The sequence below is a fragment of the Syngnathus typhle genome, linkage group LG10 (genome assembly GCF_033458585.1).
Source record: "Syngnathus typhle isolate RoL2023-S1 ecotype Sweden linkage group LG10, RoL_Styp_1.0, whole genome shotgun sequence".
NCBI lineage: Eukaryota > Metazoa > Chordata > Actinopteri > Syngnathiformes > Syngnathidae > Syngnathus > Syngnathus typhle.
In genome coordinates this window covers 7,803,257-7,817,676 of record NC_083747.1, presented here as the reverse complement: position 1 = coordinate 7,817,676, position 14,420 = coordinate 7,803,257, and the positions used below count along the sequence as shown (strand labels likewise).

The window sequence follows — 14,420 nt, the reverse complement described above, 5'->3', positions numbered from 1 at the left end:
ATCAAGTAGAAAATGTGCTGCATCCTCCCATTTAAAGACTGTAAACATTGTGATGTAATTTATGGGACACAGCTTAGCTGGAGGCAAAACATCCAGTTCGCTCGGTTGAATATGTCGTTTAGCACATTTCAACTGAGTGTATACATAGTAATGGAAAAAAACGGTCATTTGAGTGAATACGTGAGTAAACTCACTCTGCACGACCGTAAATGGTACTTTAAAAAGTTGACTCTGACAATATTTACCAAGACCTACACCCTCACTGGATGATTGATGGATGATTTGACAGGACTGCCCACCGTGTATTGGCCGGATATTCCACAAAGCTCCTCACAGGAAAACATCTTGAATGGACAACCAGAAGATTTGTAATGTACCCCATGACAGGTCATCGGTTCAGGGTCCAAGGTGCATGCTGCTCATCTCCCAAGTCTAATGGATAGCTTTTACGTGAACCCGAATCGGATAAGTGTTATTGAAAATTAACGGATAGACGGTTTTGTAATACTACCCAATAAGTCCCAGGGGCTCAGGTGTTTCATTTTCCTATTGTATTTCATCATTCTGCATAAAAGACGCCCTTGACAATGACTCTACTTTGATGAGATTTTCCCCAGCTGCTGTTACTATGGGAAAAATAGCTGAAGTCAAACTAGCTGTGTTGTATCTTACATGCATTTTTTCTCTGTGCTTGCTGCACAGCTTTCCCCAATATTTCGCGTTTTTTAGCATAATTCAACTTTTTCTATAAGTGTTTCTATAAGTTTTGCATGCGTCTTGTGATTCACTGTCAATCAGTTCAGAGTTGATCTTTTCTTATCAGTTTAACTTTTTTTTTTTTTTTTTACACGTGATTTCATTATATTATTACTATAGACTGTTATTATGTACTATGTACTGTATGTAGCATGTTGTCTTATCAAAAAACATACATTTTAGTTGGTGCTTTATTGTGGGCTAGAACATAGTAATCAATAAAAGAAAGATGATTAAGAGTGTTTTGGTCATGGAAAGAATTAAACTCGTAAGTCAAAGCATCACTTCAACAGAAGTCTTAATCCAATTTTAATGACACACGAAGAATACCCCAGTTCATTACGTAATCACTTCCACCCGGATTCTCCAATATGGTTTTCCCCTTTCATTCGGCATCATGGCTGTAGCACCTGATTTGTGAAGTACTAGTAAAAAATCTCCAGTTTTCTTTCTTTATAAGACTTGGTGATTTATTGTGTGCTGCTGTACTTAATACTTCTCAACTCATCTGTGATAATTCAATGAAACAATGGAGACTGTCAACATAAACCAGGAGATTTAATGCACACGACTGACACACGGGGCACCCTTTATAGATCTCTCACTAGTGTGTAGGTGTGTGTACAACACTAGTTGTAGAAGGCAGGGTTGTTTTCTGGCTTTGCCCGGTGCATTATTGATGTAGTCTGTGACTGTGTGCTGTGCAGACCATACTTTAATATGTCAAAAGTAAGGTACTTTGAACTCCTGCTGAACTTGCCGGGAATTAGACCAGACATAGCAAAGAGGGGCCTGTCTCGCTCTGGCCTTACATGGCAGTTTCTTCAACCTGTAGAACAGGAGTGGCCCGATTCTGGTGACATATGACTGCATTTTAATGAGACCGGGTCCCAGAGCGAGAATCGGTTGATTAAAATAGGCTCATGAGCTGGAAATGGTTTAATACAGTGTGCCTTAGCAAGGTGCTCATTGTCGCTGCAGGGGGATTGGTCAAACAGGAAACACGGTTGACCTGCCACTGATGCAAGTATGAACGTAACGCCATTCAGCAAGATATTTCTAGACCTCTGCACTGATCCATTTTAGGGGAGCTGGAGCCCATTTGAGCAGACCTTGAGTGAAAAATGGTCACCACTTGCCAGTCAATCACATGACGCATACTTTAGAGACGGAAAAGACAAGCTGCCTGCATGGAAGTGTGGCTAATGGACCACAACCTCATGAGTGACTCTACTATATTATTAATGAAATTGAATGGCTTCTACATACACATTCATTTGACCAAGAAGGTACTTATTGACTAATGACTTACAAAGACTTGATGGTTGTTTTTGTTAAATCGTATTGTATTAAAATACAAACCGATTAAAAATAAATAAATTTGCTTTATCATATTTTTGCATTTTGTGTTCAATACTGTCAAGAGGAAAATGGATGATTAGATTGATGTTTCTTCCGTGTTAAATGACCGTCACAGCCAGAGGAAAAACATTTCAAACTCTTCTTTTATTTTGCATTTCATATTTCTTGTAGTCTGACGCTTCCTCGTCTGGCACATTGATACCCACATTGCTGCAAATAGTCAAGTGTCTTGCTTTGAGTCTGTTGCAAAAGTTTATCATCTTGAAAACTGAAAAAAAAACCAATCTTATGAGAATATTTGAGGTTTTCTGATACAAACATGATATTAATTGTGCCTTTCTGCTTTTGAGTGCATCTGCAGTCTGGACAGAGATTGATTTCACTCTGAGCCGGTGCCACGCATATGACTTATTTTACAGAGTAGTCTTGCTTAGCATATCTGAGCCAAGTGAGTTCGCCCAGTCACTGCAGATCAAAAACTAAATGTGTTTTTCCAAAGATTAGCTATGGCAAGTTTAAAGTATTAGCTGTAATGGAAATGTCTCAAGGGGACCCAACCTCCTCATGGCCAAGACCCCAATGCCAGACCTCCACACCATGCTGTTTCCTCACCCAACTTCAAAAGGAACATATCACCAGGGAATGCCACCATCTTGCTTTATCGTGGGTTTGCGAACCCTTTTGGAACAAGCAAACATGCGATAAGCAGGCTTACGTTGTCACCTAAAAAGCAAACCCAGACCACGGGTTGTGTATTCAAAGTGCCCTGAAACAGACATTGTGGCATCTTTCCAGCTTTGAAGATGTTAGAAGACCTGATAAAGATTCCATCGTCTCAGCAGGGGTCAACCGCAACCAACTTGGCACTGCTGGACCAAGACTGACTCCCACGGATGGACGTAAGAACTACAGCTACAACTTTCTATGCCGTTTCTATACCTAACAAATGTTGATTGAAATGCAATATATCTGAACGTACGCTCGTCTAACATTTACTGTGCTTAACCTGCTAGATTTGCATTGATGAATCGGCTAGGCCATGCTAATAATCATTTTCTTGCTTATGTTAGGACACAACAGTGTAGATATGTTCCCGAAAATTCGCTCCCGACTTCGTGATTGTTAAAATGAGATGTTCCCAGCCTTGGCAATAAATTGATGTTAAAAAAAAAATTGTGCAATTCACTAAGGTTTTAGCAGATCAGTTAAATAGACTCAAATCTTTACAAAAGAATTTGGCCTTGCCTGAAACTTTGTCACTTCGCCCCGCTCCCAGTCGAGAGATAGAAAGACGACCTTTTCATCTCTCGCTCTCAACCTTTTTAGCTCTCTCAAACAGTTTAGAAGCGAAATTATTCAGATTGCGGAGAACATATCGTACAGAAAATGTTCGACTTGATTTCCCGTTTAACTAGTCTGATGCTCGACTAGACCTTTGTCAACACTGCCAGTTTGTGCATGTATACATGGGCGAACAACATATGGCACTAAACATACAAACATGTTATCTTGTCTGGTGGCACTGCTTCCTGTGCCTCCGGGCAGATGGTGCCTTACTGGACCCTGAGGAGCAAGAGATTCTCTTGCCTGCCTCATTCTATTGCTTTGGCACTTACTTGCTGGTTGGTGCCATCTATCACAGCAGAAGCACATTTCTCTATTTGCAATGTAGATGTGATTAGAATATGGACTTTCAGTGAAATTGTCATAAATAGGAGCCTCTAAAGCAGGCGTGTCAAACTCGTTTTTTTCACGGGCGCATTGTAGTCATAGCTTCTTTCGGAGGGTCATTATGACTGTCAACCCAAATAAATGTATGAGCACCTCATATTATATACAGTAAAAGCTACAAAACAAACTGATAAATAACTCGTTTTCAAATCAGACGGGTAAAAACTGGTCAAATATTTCAAAAAATAAAAGATATTGAAAGTGAAGACAATTTGCAATTCTAGTAATGATGCACAATTTGTCTTCGCGGGCCACATGAAATGATGTGGCGGGCTGTATCTGGCCCCTGGGCCTTGAGTTTGACACCGGTGCTCTAAAGCATTGTACTGCAATGGAGTTTGATTTCTTGTTTTATTGGATTTTGATAAATCTGGTGCGAAATCCAGAGGATAAATTCTTTTGTTGTCTGTTTGCTTGAAAATATAAACGTTGCAGTTGGACAACTGAAACTGTTAGTCACGTATCAAGTGTGATTTTAAACTTGATATTTGCACTTTTCATACCGATTGCATCTGGCTTAATGGTGGAAATGCACATCCCTTCTGTGCTTTTTTTTCAGTTCAATCAGAAGAAAAGTTCCTGATTTGTTGTTATTTCAGAATGTTAGGGCTACGAATGGAACCGCAAGACGTTGATCTGGCACAGTACATTGAAATTCAATTGAAACTCTGCCGTCCTTCACCAAGACACATTGCTTACACACCCTGCTCATTTCCGTATCACTGCATGTTGCCACCCATCAGTGCTGCCACTTCTACTAGCATACATACATCAGTGGCGTACAACACACTCTGTCATGTGTGAAATGGGCTGAGGTTGATCTCTGCCCTGAGAGAAGGAGAGGCAAGAGTTTTAAATGTATCTCTCTGAAGGGCTGGAGTGGAAGAAGACGAACAAGAAAAAAAAAAAAAGCCATGAAGAGGTTTGCAAGAGGATGGAATGACAGGGTCGGGGAAAATTGCCAATGAGGAGCTACTCTGCAGAATAAATGAGAGTGAAAAATGAAAGTAATATGTGGTGGTGAAGAGTAGGACGAGGATGGTGGTAGGGTTAGGGTGGCAAATTGAGGGTTCACAAAAGCATGCCTCTTTTCAGCAAATCAAATAGACCAATCTATCAAGTCTAGTATTTTAAAAATATTTTAGATGGTGATTTTCACACATGAGAAGTAGCCTTGTATCGCACAAGAATATTTCATCAATGAACAGTTTCCATGTTTCAGAGTCTGCAATGGTGTGTACTCCACCAAATGATTTCAAAGGAACCCATCATGACAAATGGATCTCAAAATACAAACACTGACCTCTACTATTAAAATACTTTGTTAGACATGTATAATCATTTACTGTAAGTTTAAAAAAAGTCCGGTTTGTTAGCAACCTAACCTGACACACCATAGTCAGCATATTTTTCATGTCTGCAATGCATTTTGGGATGATACAATGCCCATATTACTGCCCTCTGGCGAGCAAAGGAAAACCACTAGAATCAGGAGTCAAAAAAATGAAAGAAGCAAAAAAAATAAAAATTGCCATACTCTGCCACTTCTGAATGTATTTTTCCAATCAAAAGGCAATGAAGAAAGTGAGTGAAGCCTTTATAGCCTTGTACGTACTATATATGAACGGAATGACTATGCCGCTTACTTGGCGTCGCGAGCAGTGAAGCCGCCAATGGCCCACTCGCTAAACCCGCCTACCTTGAATACATAGAATTCTTTGTGGCATTTTCATATTATTCTCTATCTCTATAGCAAAAATTCCACAGTGGGTTGCATACGGTTGTACCGGTAAGTCCTTGAGAAGTGCATATTTCATTGATAAGAATGCAATCTACATTTTTCTTCTTATAAGGTATTAAGAAGGAAGCTGTAATGTGGATGTGCCAACCACTACTTCATTTTTGTATATACTGCATGTATGAAAATATGTATACTCGTTGGTGGCGATGGAGGTCATATGGGCACGCAAGAGGGAAGTCAAATGCAGGAAACCTCATTACAGGTGATGGTCGCTATGGTAGAAAGGATATTGAAGAGTAGAAATGTCGACGTGAGACAGAAGCACTGCGCAACACTGCTGCAGGAACTTTGACTGACAGCAATAACCTGACGACTGACATTTCTGTCTGCTGGCCGGCTATATGAGCACTTGCCTCAGTGTCCCCCGTGTTTATCTTTACGAATGTCTCCCTCTTTCAGTAATGCAGCATAATGATGGCTCACAGTGCCGTCATCCATTGGCGATTCTGTTGTCCCGCTGTTTCGTGATTTACGATATGCTACAGATGTTTGTTGTAGTGTAAAATTGTGTTTATTACTCGTCAAACTGCAAGTGCCTTTTTTCCTCTATGTGACTTTACTGAAGTATACTGAATGAATGGCATTGTGCACACTGCCAAGAATGTTCGCTGATGATAGTGAAACACATTTTATCACCGCAGTCTCATGCTTAGAGCCACAAATAACCCATGAAGGACAAATAGCTCTCCCCATTCTTCTTTGCTCTTCGACTGCTGTGCATATTCATAGGTTAAGGTAAAATGCATTAATAAACACAGCAGGGTCATAATGGGTCTGTCCAAGTGTCCTCCTCTCTCTCTATCAACAAGGTCATGTGTGATGAGCTTCGGAGGAAAAGACCTGTGTGTAACTAGACTATGGCAGCGTCCTCCTAAACAGCCCTACAAAAAAGTCATATTTGTTGGCTGTGCTGCAATGCAGCATAGTTTTGTTCTCTCTGCTCCCTCTCTCCCTCTTTTGTCTTCCTCGCTCCGTCTCTCACCTTTATCTCCCTCCCATTACCCATTACCGTTTTACTTTTCTTGCTTCAGGGCTTTCGCTTGTAGAAATGATAAACGCATTAACTGCAACCACTTCTATTACGGTGTTTCTTGCAAACAGGAACGTTGTGTCTGTGTCCAGAAAACTGCTGAGATAAGCCTGCGTGAAATATGCGAAAGCCGGCTTCCGCCCGGGAGAAATGTGAACATTTCGATGTTTTCACTAACTTCTAAGAAGGGTTGCAGGATTTTAGATTCTTTTAAGTTGACATAATGCGATGAAAGTCGAGTTGATGTCGACAATTTAATGATGTCATTGTATTTGTTCACAAGAATGCTATGGACTCTTCTCAGATCACAAAGAGATATTAGAGTCAATAACAAGCAGGAATTTATCTGTTTCAACTTTGCATATTCTGTATGTTATGTTAGGAGCTGCATTTGCTGTCTTGCCACAAGATTGGGGATGTCAAGTTTTATGAATAGGCCCCAGAAGATGGACAGAATGTAAGCAAACAGCACAAACAGCTAACAAAGACGAAGGAATTGCTTTTTAATTAGCCGAAGAAAGGTAGTCATGGCATTTTAATTCTAGCAAATTTATATTATAATATGTAATTGTTATAATAATAATAGATATAAGTTAAGAAAAAGTTACGGAATGTTTTATAATAAGAGATTCTGTCTGCATCCTGCTGACAAGATTGTTTAGATAGAAGATAATTATCTCTTTGTTTTTTTTAATCAAGGGTTGTGTGTTATATTCATTGATTATATCTGGAAATATTCAGACGATCTCCTTCCCTCTTCACCGTATAAGGCACAAGTCGTGATACCTACGTTTTGCAATTTCAAGTCTACTTCCCGCAGGTGGCAAAACACGAACACAGCCATTGTGTTCACTTGCAGAAGCCATAGGTCAGACAGACCCTGTGAGCTCACCTGCCTCCCACTCGGTGTCTGCTTAATTCTCTTCCCCCATTGTCAGCCACTTCAGGCTCATCATCTCATGCTCTGTCTCAGCCCCTCTGTCTGTCACTGCCACAATCCTCTGGCATTAAGCGCCCACATGTCTAGACTGCTGTTGGCGCTTGTCATCTCTGTGGCATTGGCCACCTGCCACTCTGTATGAGTTTTATTTCTGCTTTATTGAGGGTTTAAGGTGTAGCTTTCAGCCATTTCCTCTCTTTCACTTCCAGAATGGGTTTGTATTGAATTTATCTGGAATTGACAGGCAGACCTGCTGTTTGTAATGATTCACTCGATGAGAGGTGCCCAAAAAAATCCATTACAGCTAAATGATCATCGGGGGTGTTTATATTGCAGTGGGGGGAGAAGTAAATTAAGATGGGTCACTTGGTGATGTGTGTTATTAATCGAAGCAAATCTTGCAGCTGATAAGGATTTTGTTCGGCGTTCCCAGCAAGAATGAGAATATGCAATTACACTTGAATATGTTGTTTTAAATATGACATTAACACAATTATTATTATCCAAATTTCACTGCAATGCGTTATGAATGCACCATTAATGCATCTGACAAAAGTCCTATTGGATCTTTCCCAGGTGCTCTTGTGAAAGATGTTTTTGGTTCATGAATGTTTAATTGCTCCAAAAAAAAAATTAAATTGGAGTGCCACTTCTTCGCTTTATCTGGTAATTTTATACATGGACTGGCTGTGGGTTTTGTGAACTGTGAGACTTCATTGCTCCTGTTTAATGACCATAAAACTGGGAAGGGATTCATATTCAACAAACTAATTGCTTTTGTTACATGAATCCAAAGTAACAAGGCTAATGTTCACGCCAACCTTGTAGTAGCCTGCTTGAAAGGTAAAATGAATTCTGGTTTTATCAAATGATTTGGATGCAGCCCAGGGAGCTCGAAGGGATGGAAAAACAAATATTTGAATTCACACTTTCTGTGTACATGTTGAGCTTCCTATCACAGTCCAAATATGTGAATGTCAGGTTAACTGGAGACAATTGCCCATAGGTGTGAATGGAACTGAATGGCTTCTCTATTTGTCAGGGTGGAGATTTTTTATTTTTTACATTCATATGAGTTGAATAAGTATAGGGTTGTATAAATTTTACCGAGAAGCTACTTCAGTTTCTGCAATAATCATAAAAATAATTTATTCCTTGGTTGCAGAATATCTCATTAATATTGCACTGTACCCAATTGATCGCCTGCTGTTAAATTTTTCCGTGGAAAGCTAATAGTGGGTTTTTCTCTTTTTAATCAAATGTTTCATAGTGTTATTTTCCCCGCTACACTTTTTAAACTGATGAATTACCGGCACGTCTTGAAGAAGATAATGAAACTTTTATCCTTTTAATTCAATATTTTCTAATGCATATTTTTCAAATCAATTCCTTTTTTTGTGTGTTACCATGTAAAACACACCCACTGTTCAAACACATGATTTCATTTTGTCATTTTTAGTACCAGGAGACATTCAATGGGTGCAATTTGATTTTCATGCCTCCCCCAGTAACATTAGCTGGTAATGACACTTCTTTCAGCTCATAATAATATTCGGGATTCAACAAGCAACATGAAGTTTGTACAAGCCAAGCGGTGATGGAAGCGACTTTATAGCATTTTACATTTCGGTATTTCAGTATCTTTTATTTTATTTTAGATTTCTTTGTACAAAGGACATCTGGTTGGGCTCACATTGTAGTTCCAGCAGCACTCATTTAATGTTTGGCATGTTACTAACAAGTTTGTCTTGTAGTTACTGTAAGCTGATCAAAAGTAAAGACTCAGAGTGGTTTCAATATATTAGAAATAGACTTTAACTGCCATACTGATTTTGTGGCACACGCTTATGTTAGACAGTGTCAGGAAGAAATTAAAATACAACGTAACCTTTACAGCTTAACCCAATTTGACACCATCTTAACTTTTGAATGCACACGTCAAACTGTTTAATGTCTCGGTATGTTTTGCAGCAGTTGGTGTTCTTTTGAAAGGAGCGGAATGACACATTTCCAAAGGTCTTTACAGTAGAATGTCAAATAAAATTCACTGAGGCAAAGCATGATGGTTAAAATTCCAAACCTGATGCAGTTCTAATATTTAAAGCAGCATGGTTGTCACGCACGGAGTGTGGAAATGGAGCAGGGCGACCATGTGCAGCTTGGACCAGGGTTTATTGGAACAAACTCAAACACAAACTTGGTAAACTGACATCAATAATAGGACTGACCTGACAAGACGTGGAACAGAAAGACATGGTGACGTGACCATGTCTTTCTGTTCCACGTCTTGTCAGGTCAGTCCTATTATTGATGTCAGTTTACCAAGTTTGTGTTTGAGTTTGTTCCAATAAACCCTGGTCCAAGCTGCACATGGTCGCCCTGCTCCATTTCCACACTCCGTGCGTGACAGAATGAACCGACCAACACAGCGACCAGCGCTTGGACCCCCCTCCACCACCAGTTTCCGTTGCCACAGCCGAGCCGAGCCGAGCCGAGCCACAGCCGAGCCGAGCCAAAGCCCAAGAAGCCAAAGCCCAAGAAGCCAAAGCCCAAGAAGCCAAAACCCAAGAAGCCAAAGCCCAAGAAGCCAAAGCCCAAGAAGCCAAAGCCCAAGAAGCCAAAGCCCAAGAAGCCAAAGCCCAAGAAGCCAAAGCCCAAGAAGCCACAGCCCAAGCCACAGCCCAAGCCACAGCCCAAGCCACAGCTCAAGCCACAGCTCAAGCCACAGCTCAAGCCACAGCTCAAGCCACAGCTCAAGCCACAGCTCAAGCCACAGCTCAAGCCACAGCTCAAGCCACAGCTCAAGCCACAGCTCAAGCCACAGCTCAAGCCACAGCTCAAGCCACAGCTCAAGCCACAGCTCAAGCCACAGCTCAAGCCACAGCTCAAGCCACAGCTCAAGCCACAGCTCAAGCCACAGCTCAAGCCACAGCTCAAGCCACAGCTCAAGCCACAGCTCAAGCCACAGCTCAAGCCACAGCGAAGCCCAAGCCACAGCGAAGCCAAAGCCGAGCGAAGCCAAACCCGAGCGAAGCCAAAGCCCGAGCGAAGCCAAAGCCCGAGCGAAGCCAGAAACCAAGCCAAGAAACCAAGCCAAGAAACCAAGCCAAGAAACCAAGAAACCAAGAAACCAAGCCAAGCCAAGAAACCAAGCAACCAAGCCAAGCCCAGAAACCAAGAAACCAAGCCAAGCCAAGAAACCAAGAAACCAAGCCAAGCCAAGAAACCAAGCCAAGCAACCAAGCCACGCCAAGAAACCAAGAAACCAAGCCAAGCCAAGAAACCAAGCCACGCCAAGCAACCAAGCCAAGCAACCAAGCCAAGCCCAAGAAAGCCAAGCCCAAGAAAGCCAAGCCCAAGAAAGCCAAGCCCAAGAAAGCCAAGCCCAAGAAAGCCAAGCCCAAGAAAGCCAAGCCCAAGAAAGCCAAGCCCAAGAAAGCCAAGCCCAAGAAAGCCAAGCCCAAGAAAGCCAAGCCCAAGAAAGCCAAGCCCAAGAAAGCCAAGCCCAAGAAAGCCAAGCCCAAGAAAGCCAAGCCAAGCCCCGTCGGCGCGGATGCTACGGCCGCCACCAATCCAGGCGGCGTAGATCCAGCGGCCGACTACCGACCCGGTCCCGTCGGCGCGGATGCTACGGCCGCCACAAATCCAGGCGGCGTGGATCCAGCGGCCGACCCCCGACCCTGTCCCGGCGGCGCGGATGCTACGGCCGCCACAAATGCAGGCGGCGTGGATCCAGCGGCCGACCCTGTCCGGACGGCGCGGATGCTGCGGCCGCCACAAATCCAGGCGGCGCGGATCCAGCGGCCGACCCCCGGCCTGTCCCGTCGGCGCGGATGCTACTGCCGCCACAAATCCAGGCGGCGTGGGATCCAGCGGCTGACCCCCGACCCTGTCCCGTCGGCACGGATGCTACGGCCGCCACAAATCCAGGCGGCGTGGATCCAGCGGCTGACCCCCGACCCTGTCCCGACGGCGCGGACGCTGCGGCCGCCACAAATCCAGGCGGCGCGGATCCAGCGGCCGTCATCCAGTCGGTCTTCGGGGGTGTTGCAGGACCTACGGCCGGAACCAGATTCAAGCCAGCTGCGCCGGACCCACGATCGTCCATGGTCCCCACCCCACTGCGGCAGCGCGTGCTGACTCTTGCCGTTGCGCACAGCACCGCCTTCCAATTGCCGCTGATTGCGGACCGGACTTCAAACTGCCACCAATTGCGGCTCTGACTTTTCAAGTTCCCGCCGAGCACGGTTTTGTTCCCCGAGTTGCCTCCGAGCGCGGTTCTGTCCCTGAGTTGTCATCGTTTGTTTTTCTGTCCCTGAGTTGTCATCGTTTGTTTTTCATGTTCCCCAAGTCGCCGCCAGAGTGCGGTTCATGTCCCCCGAGTCGCCGCCAGAGTGCGGTTCATGTCCCCCGAGTCGCCGCCAGAGTGCGGTTCATGTCCCCCGAGTCGCCGCCAGAGTGCGGTTCATGTCCCCCGAGTCGCCGCCAGAGTGCGGTTCATGTCCCCCGAGTCGCCGCCCGAGTGCGGTTCATGTCCCCCGAGTCGCCGCCAGAGTGCGGTTCATGTCCCCCGAGTCGCCGCCAGAGTGCGGTTCATGTCCCCCGAGTCGCCGCCAGAGTGCGGTTCAGGTCCCCCGAGTCGCCGCCAGAGTGCGGTTCATGTCCCCCGAGTCGCCGCCAGAGTGCGGTTCATGTCCCCCGAGTCGCCGCCGGAGTGCGGTTCATGTCCCCCAAAGTTCCTGCCAATTGCGCGTCAGGCCCCCAGTGTGTGCCGCGAGTGTGGCCCTGGGCCCCTGACCTCCGCTGAGTGCAGTTCTGTTCCCCAAGTTCCTGCCGATTGCGCGTCAGGCCCCCAGTGTGTGCCGCGAGTGTGGCCCTGGGCCCCTGACCTCCGCTGAGTGCAGTTCTGTTCCCCAAGTTCCTGCCGATTGCGCGTCAGGCCCCCAGTGTGTGCCGCGAGTGTGGCCCTGGGCCCCTGACCTCCGCTGAGTGCAGTTCTGTTCCCCAAGTTCCTGCCGATTGCGCGTCAGGCCCCCAGTGTGTGCCGCGAGTGTGGCCCTGGGCCCCTGACCTCCGCTGAGTGCAGTTCTGTCCCCCAAGTCGCCGCAGAGTGAGGGGGTTTCCCTAGTCGCCGCCCCCCGGGTGCGGCTCTCTGCCCCTTGTCGCCGCCCCCCGGGTGCGGCTCTCTGCCCACCCGCCCCCCCCTTGTCGTGAGGGATTGGATTTTTGGGTCGTCGGGAGCCGTCCCTTGTGGGGGGGGTACTGTCATGATTGGTCCCCAGTTTTGCTAAGTTGCCATGGTTTCTGTTCGCGTCGCCCCTCCCCTCCTGTGTTCCCTCAATCAAGGTAACCGCGTTCACCTGCCTCGTGTTTTGTGCTTGGTATTTAAGCCCTGTCTGCCCCTTGTTCATTGTCGGTTCACTGCTCGTCGATTGTTGCTTGTCGATCAATCGCTGCTGTCATGGTCACGTCACCATGTCTTTCTGTTCCACGTCTTGTCAGGTCAGTCCTATTATTGATGTCAGTTTACCAAGTTTGTGTTTGAGTTTGTTCCAATAAACCCTGGTCCAAGCTGCACATGGTCGCCCTGCTCCATTTCCACACTCCGTGCGTGACAATGGTGTTTGTAGTATTAAGTTTAATGACAGAAAGAAGAAGAATAGAAAAAGACAAAGACCAATTACACCAGATAAAATTGAGAAAATGACTGGTTAAATTGAATTAAGAGAGAAAATATGGAACAAACGGATAGTGAAAGTACAGCATTTAATCTACACTGGTTAGATTCAGTGCAAAAGTGAACAGTTTCAAACAAAGATGCACACTCAAGTACTGAATCCATCAGGTAACTTGGTTGGGAAAAAAAAAACTTGCACTAAAGTGCAAACGTAAGCAAAAACCGTTTTGATGTGTGTTAATGCAAGCTTGCAAGTACTAAGATCTCTACTGGACACTTTTTATTTCTTTGTGATGCCCAAAAAGTGCGGTATCTTTGCCTCAAGCTGTTAAGGAATTGGATTTTTGTCATAATGTAAGTGTTGATGTACTGTACACACACGTCTTGGTCCATGAGGCTCTTAAGTCCAACCACAAACCTTAAGGCTTTTTGTATACAGGAGAAAATGGGGGTAAATAAAAGATGAGTGGATAGCTGAAAGAGCCAGTGCTAATAGCTGTCAAAGTAAGGGCAAGGAAAGTAAAACAGAGAGCGATAGAACAACGTAAAGAAAGAGAAGAATGTGCATCCTTTTTGGTATTGCTTCACACAACTTTCGAACCATCAGAAACTCAAATGACTTTATAACGCCTTTACAGCGCAACAAGTATGAAGGTTTGGAATTTTATTTGATAATAAAGAATGACTGACATCAGTCTAGATCCCAAAACCTCTCAACTTTTCTTCTCCATTTGAATTGCAAATTCTATTACCCTGTTCACATTCAATAGGGACCACAGTTTATCCATTTTGAACCCAACTCGCAGCAGATCTTAGTGCACTTGATAAAGCGGTGCTGCTGACGTTGACTGGCAAAAGTATCTCTCTGTACTTCCTGTCTGGCCCTATCACATCTGCACTTAAATCTGCCTGGCATCAGAGCATTCGAGTCTCACCGAAGCAAAGCTGAAGTGTGACAGGCGCTTATACTTCAGCGCTATAAGGTTATTTTTCAAGAAGATACATTCCTGTGTAGCGCTGCCTTCGTGTGGAGATAGCAGAGCGCCAATCTAATCGTTATCCTTAAGAAGGTGATTTATTCATTTGTTCAGAATGATGCTGCCTTGGCTGAGCTACACACCAT

General features: G+C 44.5%; 1 protein-coding gene across 2 annotated transcripts in view; it reads left to right on the top strand.

The window, feature by feature from the left end:
- LOC133161371 (low-density lipoprotein receptor class A domain-containing protein 4-like) overlaps window positions 1-14,420 on the top strand; it is a 95,804-nt gene that overhangs the window by 2,048 nt on the left and 79,336 nt on the right. Inside the window, exon 2 of one of the 2 annotated variants that reach the window (XM_061289816.1) lies at window positions 2,914-3,017. The exons of the other annotated variant lie outside the window; for it this stretch is intronic. The gene's annotated coding sequence lies outside the window, so the exon portion shown is untranslated. The remainder of the gene's footprint in view (window positions 1-2,913; window positions 3,018-14,420) is intronic. 2 annotated transcript variants of the gene reach the window in all.